Below are 12,068 nucleotides of genomic sequence, written 5' to 3'. Positions count from 1 at the left end.
TGCCCTGTAACAGACTCAGATTGTTAAAAACAATAATTTACACAATGATATTAAAGTGTTACATTACACTTAATATATGCTATACACATTATATTACAATATGTATTATATATAATGTAACATGTACAACATAAAAAATAGAGTGTGTGGCAATATAATTTAAGAATCTAAGACCACTTCCTGGTATTAAATAAAACTGCAGACTAATAGGCCCTCCCGGTACCCAGTGAGGTGGAAGACCCATATCAGCAAATCACTGTGACATTTCAGGACCGTGGAGGCATGAAACAAGACCCTAAAACAGCTGTGGAGGTAGAGCAACACGAAGTGCCGTGTGCAAAGAATAAAGACTTGGAATGTCTTCAGACTTTTCAGGAGTAACATTGATAGGCAGAAAGACAACTGTTAAATTACTTCGTAGTTTATACTGGGAATCCTACATCCAGAAAAATCAGGTGGGAGAGTAAGCTAAAGATATTTGAAATATACAAGATCCCAAGATTAACCACCCACATCACCTTTCCCCAGGAGCCACTGGAAGATGTGATCCATCAGAGAGAACTGACGACTGGATGTGAGACACAGGAAATAAGACCCTTAGGCGAGAAGTTAGGCGGGACGACGGGAAAGAGCGTCCCAGGACACGTGCTGTGGGTTTGAGCATCGCTGGTCGAGGGTTAGGGCTGCAGGCTTTACAGCTGTCATTTCATCCAGGGAAACAATGAGCTACGTGAAGGTGGAAGAAAACATTACCTTTACAGGTCATGTCCAGGCTGGCTGAGGCTGAGGGACGGAGACAAAGAGTCCCTCTAATGTGACCGTGGACACTCCAGCCTGCGGCTCTGTGCCCACAGACATCCAGGCGAAAGTCTGCTGACTCCACGAACTACTACGCAGAAGAAGACGAAAGCCTACCTGAAGAAAGGCATTCTTCTACATAAGTGCATATGCTCATTTACCTGACACGTATCTCTGGAGGGAAAAGACAAGGCTGGTGAGGCTAGTTCTCTCCAGCGGGGGGGGGGGGGGGGAACCAGATGAAGGAAGGAAAGTGCTGTGAGGCAGTCTTATGTTTACTGTTCATCTCTTTTTTCCTATTCAATTGTGTGCTTAAACCCCTATTAGCATTCAAAAATAAACAGAAAGTTTCAAATTTCTTTCAAGAATTAATTACAATGCTTCCAACCCTCCACCCAGCATTTCTCTCTCTTAAAAATTATCTTGCAGGTGTACCACACATACGCAAGCTTATTTAAATTGCCAAGGTCATTTACTCAGCACTTCTCTAACAGCAGGGGCGTTAACAACACTGCTGTCAGCAGTGGCCTGGTGGGATAAGCCAGGGACACCCACCCGCAATGAAGCTCTGAGTCATTAATACGTTAAGAAGGTCATTATGTAGACACTTGGAACAATACCTACACTACAGCTTCTGGTGAAAAAAGATGAACACAAAAGATGTCAGGTACACTTCCGTTAGTATAAAAAGGGAGGAAAATGTGTTTGTTCATGTATGCCTAAAATATCTCCGGAAACACACAGCAGAGATCGAGAGACTTTCACCTCTGCAAGGGGGATGGGGGTGAGGAGATCCAGGTTGGTGGAGACGTCTGTGTATGTACATTTACACTTTTATTTTATTTTTTCCCACCCACATGAGAGTCCTTTATTTATATATTTATTTATTTAACTTTCATTTATAATTTTAAACATTACACCATGTTAATGCATTACCTACTTAAATAAACATTCAAAAATGAATTTTAGTTCTCGTTCCTTTATCCACCTTATATTTTTCCCAAACCACACCCAGCAAAGAGCAAAGTTTCATCCAATAAAATACCTGCTGAAGAATGATAAAAAGTCTGTTGAAAAGATGGCATAAATTTTCTTTTATTGTGTTAGTTAATTTTAGTGATATAGTGCCTACCATGTATATCGAATGAAATGTTTGTAAACTTGTATGATTTTTATGAGGTTAAGTGATTTACATTTAAAAATAATACCATTAAAAAAATTTCCTCAAATATGAGACATCACACAGCTTTACTGTGTGTCACACACACCTGAGCTTAAGTTTCAACAGAAGGTTATGTATGTCTCGTAATAGAACATTCCAGGAATTAAGAATCCTGTGGTAATAATGATATGATAACAGCAGCTAACACTACACACTTACTGCTAGTTCCTTACAGATATGAGCAAGTTTAATCCTTATAAACACTCTATGAAGATTATACTACTGGGAGGACCTTCAAGATGGCGGAAGAGTGAGACGCAGAGATCACCTTCCTCCCCACAGATACATAAGAAATACACCTATACGTGGCACAACTCCTACAGAACACCTACTGAACGCTGGCAGAAGACCTCAGACCTCCCAAAAGGCAAGAAACTCTCCACGTACCTGGGTAGGGTAAAAGAAAAAAGAGTAAACAGAGACAAAAGGATAGGGAAGGTACGTGCACCAGTGGGAGGGAGCCGTGAAGGAGGAAAGGTTTCCACACACTAGGAGCCCCTTCGCGGGCGGAGACTGCGGGTGGCGGAGGGGGAAAGCTTCGGCGCCGCGGAGGAGAGCACAGCAACAGGGGTGCGGGGGGCAAAGCGGAGAGATTCCCGCACAGAGGATCGGGGCCGACCGGCACTCACCAGCCCGAGAGGCTTGTCTGCTCCCCCGCCGGGGTGGGCGGGGGCTGGGAGCTGAGGCTCGGGCTTCGGTCGGAGCGCAGGGAGAGGACTGGGGTTGGCGGCGTGAACACAGCCTGCAGAGGTTAGTGCGCCACAGTTAGCCGGGAGGGAGTCCGGGGAAAAGTCTGGACTTGCCTAAGAGGCAAGAGACTTTTTAATCCCTCTTTGTTTCCTGGTGCGCGAGGAGAGGGGATTAAGAGCACCGCCTAAACGAGCTCCAGAGACGGGCGCAAGCCGTGGCTATCAGCGCAGACACGAGAGACGGGCATGAGACGCTAACGCTGCTGCTGCCGCCACCAAGAAGCCTGTGTGCGAGCACAGGTCACTCTCCACACCCCCCTTCCGGGGAGCCTGTGCAGCCCGCCACTGCCAGGGTCCCGGGATCCAGGGACAGCTTTCCCGGGAGAACGCACGGCGCGCCTCAGGCTGGTGCAACGTCACGCCGGCCTCTGCCGCCGCAGGCCCGCCCCGCACTCCGTGCCCCTCCCTCCCCCCTGGCCTGAGTGAGCCAGAGCCCCCGAATCAGCGGCTCCTTTAATCCCGCACTGTCTGAGCGAAGAGACGCCCTCAGGCGACCTACACGCAGAGGCGGGGCCAAATCCAAAGCTGAACCCTGGGAGCTGTGCGAACAAAGAAGAGAGGGAAACTTCTCCCAGCAGCCTCAGGAGCAGTGGATTGAATCTCCACAGTCAACTTGATGTACCCTGCATCTGTGGAATACCTGAAGAGACGATGAATCATCCCAAAATTGAGGAGGTGGACATTGGGAGCAACTGGAGACTTGGGGTGTGCTGTATGCAACTGACCAGTTTCTGATTTTTATGTTTATCGTAGTTTACTTTTCAGCGCTTGCTATCATTGGTGGATTTACTAGTTCGGTTGCTCTCTTTTTTTAAAAATAACTTAAAAAATTTTAAAAATAATATTTAAAAAATGTTTTATTTTAATATCTTTCTTTTCTTTTTTTTCTCTCTTTTTTTCTGAGCCATGTGGCTGACACGGTCTTGGTGCTCCAGCCTGGTGTCAGGCCTGAGCCTCTGAGGTGGGAGAGCCAAGTTCAGGACACTGGACCACCAGAGACCTCCCGACCCTACATAATATCAAATGGGTAGAGCTTTCCCAGAGATCTCCGTCTCAATGCTGAGAGCCAGCTCCACTCAACGACCAACAAGCTTCAGTGCTGGAAACCCCATGCCAAACAACGAGCAAGACAGGAACACTACCCCACCCATTAGCAGAGAGGCTGCCTAAAATCTTAATAAGTTCACAGACACCCCAAAACACACCACTGGACACGGTCCTGCCCACCAGAAAGACAAGATCCAGCCTCATCCACTAGAACAAAGGCACAAGTCCCATCCGCCAGGAAGCCTACACATCCCAGTGAACCAACCTTACCCACGGGGGACAGACACCGAAAACAACGGGAACTATGAACCTGGAGCGTGCGAAAAGGAGACCCCCAAACACAGTAAGTCAAGCAAAATGAGAAGACATAAAAACACAAAGCAGATGAAGGAGCAAGGTAAAAACCCACCAGACTTAACAAATGAAGAGGAAATAGGCAGTCTACCTGAAAAAGAATTCAGAGTAATGACAGTAAAGATGATCCAAAATCTTGAAAACAGAATAGACAAAATGCAAGAAACACTTAACAAGGACGTAGAAGAACTAAAGAGCAAACGAAAATGATGAACAACAAAATAAATGAAATTAAAAATTCTCTAGAAGGAATCAATAGCAGAATAACAGAGGCAGAAGAACGGATAAGTGACCTGGAAGATAAAATAGTGGAAATAACAACTGCAGAGCAGAATAAAGAAAAAAGAATGAAAAGAATTGAGGACAGTCTCAGAAACCTCTGCGACAACATTAAATGCACCAACATTTGAATTATAGGGGTCCCAGAAGAAGAAGAAGAAAAGAAAGGGACTGTGAAAATATTTGAAGAGATTGTAGTTGAAAACTTCCCTAATATGGGAAAGGAAATAGTCAAGTCCAGGAAGTGCAGAGAGTCCCATACAGGATAAATCCAAGGAGAAACATGTCATCTGCAAACAGTGACAGCTTTACTTCTTCTTCTTCATGATCAAGAAAAATATTAAAAGCAGCATGGGAAAAGCAACAAATAACACACCAGGGAATCCCCATAAGGTTAACAGCTGATCTTCCAGCAAAAACTCTGCAAGCCAGAAGGGAGTGGCAGGACATATTTAAAGTGATGAATGGGAAAAATCTACAACCAAGATTAATCTACCTAGCAAGAATCTCTTTCAGATTTGATGGACAAATTAAAACCTTTACAGACAAGCAAAAGCTAAGAGAATTCAGCACCACCAAACCAGCTTTACAAAAAATGCGAAAGGAACTTCTCTTGGCAGGAAACACAAGAGAAGGAGAATATCTACAATAACAAACCCAAAACAGTTAAGAAAATGGTAATATGAATGTACATATCAATGATTACCATAAATGTAAATAGATTAAATGCTCCAACCAAAAGAAATAGACTGGCTGAATGGATACAAAAACAAGAGACACATTTCAGACCTAGAGACAAACATAGACTGAAACAGAGGGGATGGAAAAAGATACTCCATGCAAATGGAAATCAAAAGAGAGCTGGAGTAGCAATTCTCGTATCAGACAAAATATACTTTAACATGAAGACTATTACAGGAGATAAAGAAGGACACTACATAATGATCAAGGGATCAATATAAGAAGAAGATATAACATTGTAAATATTTACGCACCCAACATAGGAGCACCAATACATAAGGCAAATGCTAACAACCATAAAAGGGGAAATTGACAGTAACATAATCACAGTAGGGGACTTTAACACCCCACTTTCACCAAAGGACAGATCATCCAAAATGGAAACAAATAAGGAAACACAGGCTTTAAATGACACATTAAACAAGATGGACTTAATTGATATTTATAGGACCTTCCATCCAAAAACAACAGAATACACTTTTGTCTCAAGTGCTCATGGAATATTGTCCAGGATAGATCATATCTTGGGTCACAAATCAAGCCTTGGTAAATTTAAGAAAATTGAAATCGTATCAAGTATCTTTTCTGACCACAACGCGATGACACTAGATATCAATGACAGGAAAAAAAACTGTAAAAAATACAAGCACATGGAGGCTAAACAATACACTACTTAATAACGAAGTGTTCACTGAAGAAATAACAGAGGAAATCAAAAAATACCTAGGAACAAATGACAATGAAAACACAACGGCTCAAAACCTATGGGATGCAGCAAAAGCAATTCTAAGAGGGAAGTTTATAGCAATACAATCCTACCTCAAGAAATAAGAAACATCTCAAATAAAAAACCTAATCTTACACCTAAAGCAATTAGAGAAAGAAGAACAAAAAACCCCTAAAGTTAGCAGAAGGAAAGAAATCATAAAGATCAGATGAGAAATAAATGATAAAGAAATAAAGGAAACAATGGCAAAGATCAATAAAACTAAAAGCTAGTTCTTTAAGAAGATAAACAAAATTGATAAACCTTTAGCCAGACTCATGGAGGAAAAAAGGGAGAAGACTCAAATCAACAGAATTAGAAATGAAAAAGGAGAAGTAACAACTGGCAGTGCAGAAATACAAAGGATCACGAGAGATTACTACAAGCAACTATGCCAAGAAAATGGACAACCTGGAAGAAATGGACAAATTCGTAAAAAAGCACAAAGTTCCAAGACTGAACAAGGAAGAAATAGAAAATACAGACAGACCAATCACAAGCACTGAAATTGAGACTGTGATTAAAAATCTTCCAACACAAGCCCAGGACCAGATGGCTTCACATGCGAATTCTACCAAACATTTAGAGAAGAGCTAACACCTATCCTTCTCAAACTCTTCCAAAATATAACAGACGGAGGAACACTCCCAAACCCATTCTATGAGGACACAATCACCCTCATACCAAAACCATACAAAGATGTCACACAAAAAAGAAAGCACAGGGGCTTCCCTGGTGGCGCAGTGGTTGAGAGTCCGCCTGCCGATGCAGGGGACGCGGGTTCGTGCCCCGGTCCGGGAGGATCCCACGTGCCGCGGAGCGGCTGGGCCTGTGAGCCGTGGCCGCTGGGCCTGCGCGTCCGGAGCCGCAACGGGAGAGGCCACAGCAGTGAGGGGCCCGCATACCGCAAAAAAAAAAAAAAAAAAAAAAAAGAAAGCACAGGCCAATATCGCTGATGAACATAGATGCAAAATTCCTCAACAAAATATTAGCAAACAGAATCCAGCAGCACATTAAAAGGATAATAGACCCTGATCAAGTGGGGTTTATCCCAGGAATGCAAGGATTCTTCAACATATGCAAATCAATCAATGTGATACACCATATTAACAAACTGAAGGATAAAAATCATATGAACATCTCAATAGATGCAGAAAAAGCTTTCGACACCCATTTATGATAAAAACTCTCCAGAAAGTAGGCATAGAGGGAACTTACCTCAACATAAAAAAGGCCATATATGACAAACCCACAACCAACATTGTTCTCAATGGTGAAAAGCTGAAACCATTTCCACTAAGATCCAGAACACGACAAAGTTGCCCATTCTCACCATTATTATTCAACATAGTTTTGGAAGTTTTAGCCACAGCTATCAGAGAAGAAAAAGAAATAAAAGGAATCCAAATCGGAAAAGAAAAAGTAAAGCTGTCACTGTTTGCAGATGACATGATACTACACATAGAGAATTCTAAAGATTCTACCAGAACACTACTAGAACTAATCAATGTATATGGTAAAGTAGCAGGATACAAAATTAATGCAGAGAATTCTCTTGCATTTCTATACACTAATGGTGAAAAATATGAGAAATTAAGGAAACACTCTCATTTACCACTGCAACAAAAAGAATAAGATACCAAGGAATAAACCTACCTAAGGAGACAAAAGACCTGTGTGCAGAAAACTATAAGACACTGATGAAAGAAATTAAAGAGGATACAAACAGATGGAGAGATATACCATGTTCTTGGATTGGAAGAATCAACATTGTGAAAACGATTACACTACCCAAAGCAATCTACAGATTTAATGCGATCCCTATCAAACTACCAATGGCATTTTTCACAGAACTGAACAAAAAATTTCACAATTTGTATGGAAACACAAAAGACCCCGAGTAGTCAAAGCAATCTTGAGAAAGAAAAACGGAGCTGGAGGAATCAGGCTCCCGGACTTCAGACTCTACTACAAAGCTACAGTAATCAAGACAGTATGGCACTGGCACAAAAACAGAAATATAGGTCAATGGAACAGGATAGAAAGCCAAGAGATAAACCCATGCACATATGGTCACCTTATCTTTGATAAAGGAGGCATGAATATACAATGGAGAAAAGACAGTCTCTTCAATAAGTGGTGAGGGGAAAACTGGACAGCCATGTGTAAAGGAATGAAATTAGAACACTCCCTAAAACCATACACAAGAATAAAGTCAAAATGGTTTAAACACCTAAATGTAAGGCCGGACACTATAAAACTCTTAGAGGAAAAACATAGGCAGAACACTCTCTGACATACATCACAGCAAGATCCTTTTTGACCCACCTCCTAGAGTAATGGAAATAAAAACAAAAATAAACAAATGGGACCTAATGAAGCTTAAAAGCTTTTGCACAGCAAAGGAAACCATAAACAAGATGAAAAGACAACCCTCATAATGGGAGAAAATATTTGCAAACGAAGCAACTGACAGAGGATTAATCTCCAAAATATACAAGCAGCTCATGCAGCTTAATATCAAAAAAAACAAACAACCCAATCCAGAAATGGGCAGAAGACCTAAATAGATATTTCTCCAAGGAAGATATACCGATTGCTAACAAACACATGAAAGGATGCTCAACATCACTAATCATTAGAGAAATGCAAATCAAAACTACAATGAGGTATCACCTCACACCAGTCAGAATGGCCATCATCAAAAAATCTACAAACTATAAATGCTACAGATGGTGTGGAGAAAAGGGAACCCTCTGGCACTGTTGGTGGGAATGTAAATTGATACAGTTACTATGGAGAACAGTATGGAGGTTCCTTAAAAAACTACAAATAGAACTACCATATGACCCAGCAATCCCACTACTGGGCATATACCCTGAGAAAAACATAATTCAATAAGAGTCATGTACCAAAATGTTCATTACAGCTCTATTTACAATAGCCAGGAGATGGAATCAACCTAAGTGTCCATCGACAGATGAATGGATAAAGATGTGGCACGTATATACAATGGTATATTACTCAGCCATAAAAGGAAACGAAATTGAGTTATTTGTAGTCAGGTGGATGGACCTAGAGTCTGTCATATGGAGTGAAGTAAGTCAGAAAGAGAAAAATACCGTATGCTAACACATATATGTGGAATCTAAAAAAAAAAAAAAAAAAAAAAAGGTTCTGAAGAACCTAGGGGCAGGACAGGATTAAAGAAGCAGATGTAGAGAATGGACTTAAGGACACAGGGAGGGGGAAGGGTAAGCTGGGACGAAGTGAGAGAGTGGCATGGACATATACACACCACCAAATGTAAAATAGATAGCTAGTGGGAAACAGCCGCATAGCACAGGGAGATCAGCTCGGTGCTTTGTGACCACCTATAGGGGTGGGATAGGGAGGGTGGGAGGGAGGTGCAAGAGGGAGGGGATATAGGGATATATATATATATGTATAGCCGATTCACTTTGTTATACAGCAGAAACTACCACACCATTGTAAAGCAATTATACTCCAATAAAGATGTTAAAAAAAAACAAATATTTGGTATGAAGCACCAATTGGAAAATTTGGGCAATTATGAATATTTCATGTAGGTTTTTGTGTCCATATGTTTTTATTTCCCCTAGTGAAGTCATTAGAATTGGAATTACAGGATCTTGGGGTATGTTAGTTTCATAATAAAAGTTTTTTTTCAAAGTTAAAAAAAAAGATTTTAGTACTACTGCTTCCATGTAAGTGTCAGGAAATTGAGAGCTTTAGAACTGTCTGAGCTCAGAGAAGTGGGAGGACAAGTTCTGAACCCAAAAGGATAGACGTCAGAGCCCAGGTTCTTAATCCTGACAGGAAAACCCCCTCAGTAGTCTCAATAATAATAATCACCACCAGTGCCGCAGCCACGGCAGCAAAGCCGTACTTAGAATAGCCGAGTCAAAGCTTCACTCCAAGGCCATGAATTTCCGCTCTGGGAATTGAGGACTGTAGTCCTCATTACTGATGCGTGGTGATCGCCACGCAGAGCTGGGTGATGTTAGCAAAACACACTTTTAGAAGAAAATAACACGAAACCTATGTAAATATATCTTCTTGACTCAGAAGGAATCACTTGTCTTCCAGTCCAATTTTTATGCCAGTTAAGAACAGATCCCAGAGATGTGATGAACACCAAACGGAGGAGAGTTTATGCTGCTACAGACCTCACAGCAGTTCACAAAGGCCACGATGAAGTCACAGAAGACGTGCCTTGGGGCTTCCCTAGCGGCCCAGTGTTTGAGAGTCTGCCTACCAATGCAGGGGACACGGGTTCGTGCCCCGGTCAGGGAAGATCGCACGTGCCGCGGAGTGGCTGGGCCCGTGAGGCATGGCCGCTGAGCCTGTGCGTCCGGAGCCTGTGCTCCGCGACGGGAGAGGCCACAACAGTGAGAGGCCCGCGTACCGCAAAACAAACAAACAAAAAACAAACAAACAGAAGATGTGCCTTCCCCTAATCGTTTAAGAGAAGCCACAGTATTGCCATCACTTTTTATGAGTCCAGCTGCCCTTGCCATATACACAAAAAAGGACATGCCTAGCTCATGCAAGCTTGAAATATATTACTTATAGGACGACAGTCACAATTCCCTGGCTACCAAATCCTTTGCTACGGACACGCTCCGATAGGAACACGAGCAGTCAGACCCCACCCACGTGAGGGTCTGACGGCCACCAGCACTTCAGTAGTGTTCTTTTCCAGAAAAAGTCAATGATGTCTCTTCCTTCCTGATGTTTTCCAAAAGTTCTACTATATTGAATTTTTTCTAGATATAGAATCTTGCATTTATACAGCATGAAATGCTTTGAATGAGGTTTCACATTTGATTTTAATGTCAAGCCTGGAAGATTAGGTTAAGGATTACTATCATTTTTTCTTTTTACAGCTATGGAAACTGGGACACAGAAGTTAAATGCTGTCCTAAGTTTTATAGCCAGTAGTGACTAGAGCAGGCTTGATGCTCACTGATTTAATTGTATTTGTAGTCAGGAGTGAATAACAGAACAATAAATCATAATCAATGTGAAGAAAAGAAAAGCTGGGTTTCAATGCAAGGTTCTTCAGTTGTGTCCAGTTATAAACTAGGGCCTGATATTACACAAAGCAAAGCAGTGAAAAGGGAAGAGGTCTTAGAAAAAGTTACATATTGTATTTATAGTTGTGTACAGACACAAAGGTCTTTGACAAGAGAAGAAAACATGTAGAAGAATGGATGGGATTATTGTAGAAGAGAAAATAAAAGCAAGAGAGAGGAGTTACAGAGGAAGAACAAAAAAGAGATGCTAGGAGACATGAGGGGATCCATCTAGAAGTCCAATATCTGACTTACACAGTTATTGAGAAAGAATTTGAAGTGGATAAATTACTTTAAAAATACAGAAAATAATTCCTATAACTGCAGAAGGAGAGAAGTTTTCAGAGAGAGGGACCCTGAGTTCTTAGCTGAATGAATTAAACATACACATATACACACTCACACAAAGACATCTTTGAAAAGAGAATATGAAATATAAAACGATTACAAGAGCTTTCAGGAAGAAAACAAAACTGAACAAATAAACAGTCAAACAAAAACAAACAAATGGTTACTACCAAAGGCAAAGGATCAGCTTGATATCTCAATAGTCATTAGCAATAATGGATTACAGACAATTACGAAGCAAACCTTCAACATTCTAAAGAAAACTGATTTGAATCTCGTATCCCACATCCATTCAATTAGCAATCAATAGGGCAGAATAAAGGCAGTTGAGCTGAGCAAGGACTCAGAGATTTTTGCATTTGACACCACCAGAAGAATGGGCTGAAGCAAAATGAGAGGAAATTAAGAAAAACAAAGGCAAGAAATTCACAAAAGAAAAACGGAGAAGGACATACTCAAACGAGCTGTGCAGCAGATCTGGGGGGACGGCTCGGGGGGGGGGGGGGGGGGGGGGAACAGACCCAGGTGGTGCGGAGAGGGATGTGACAGAGCTTGTGAAAACTCATCACCGTCAGTCGTGATAAAGGCAGCTGGGGCGGAAATGGTAGACTGCACTTCAAATTGATGCTGGGGATACTCTCCACTGAGACTGAAGGAAATGCACT

The 12,068-nt window shown here is 41.7% G+C and overlaps 1 protein-coding gene across 2 annotated transcripts in view; it reads right to left on the bottom strand.

The window, feature by feature from the left end:
* SPOCK3 (SPARC (osteonectin), cwcv and kazal like domains proteoglycan 3) overlaps positions 1 to 12,068 on the bottom strand; it is a 375,656-nt gene that overhangs the window by 43,936 nt on the left and 319,652 nt on the right. The gene's annotated exons all lie outside the window — the stretch shown is intronic.

The sequence above is a fragment of the Phocoena sinus genome, chromosome 6 (assembly GCF_008692025.1).
Source record: "Phocoena sinus isolate mPhoSin1 chromosome 6, mPhoSin1.pri, whole genome shotgun sequence".
Classification (NCBI taxonomy): Eukaryota; Metazoa; Chordata; class Mammalia; order Artiodactyla; family Phocoenidae; genus Phocoena; species Phocoena sinus.
This window is presented reverse-complemented; position numbering and strand designations above follow the sequence as displayed.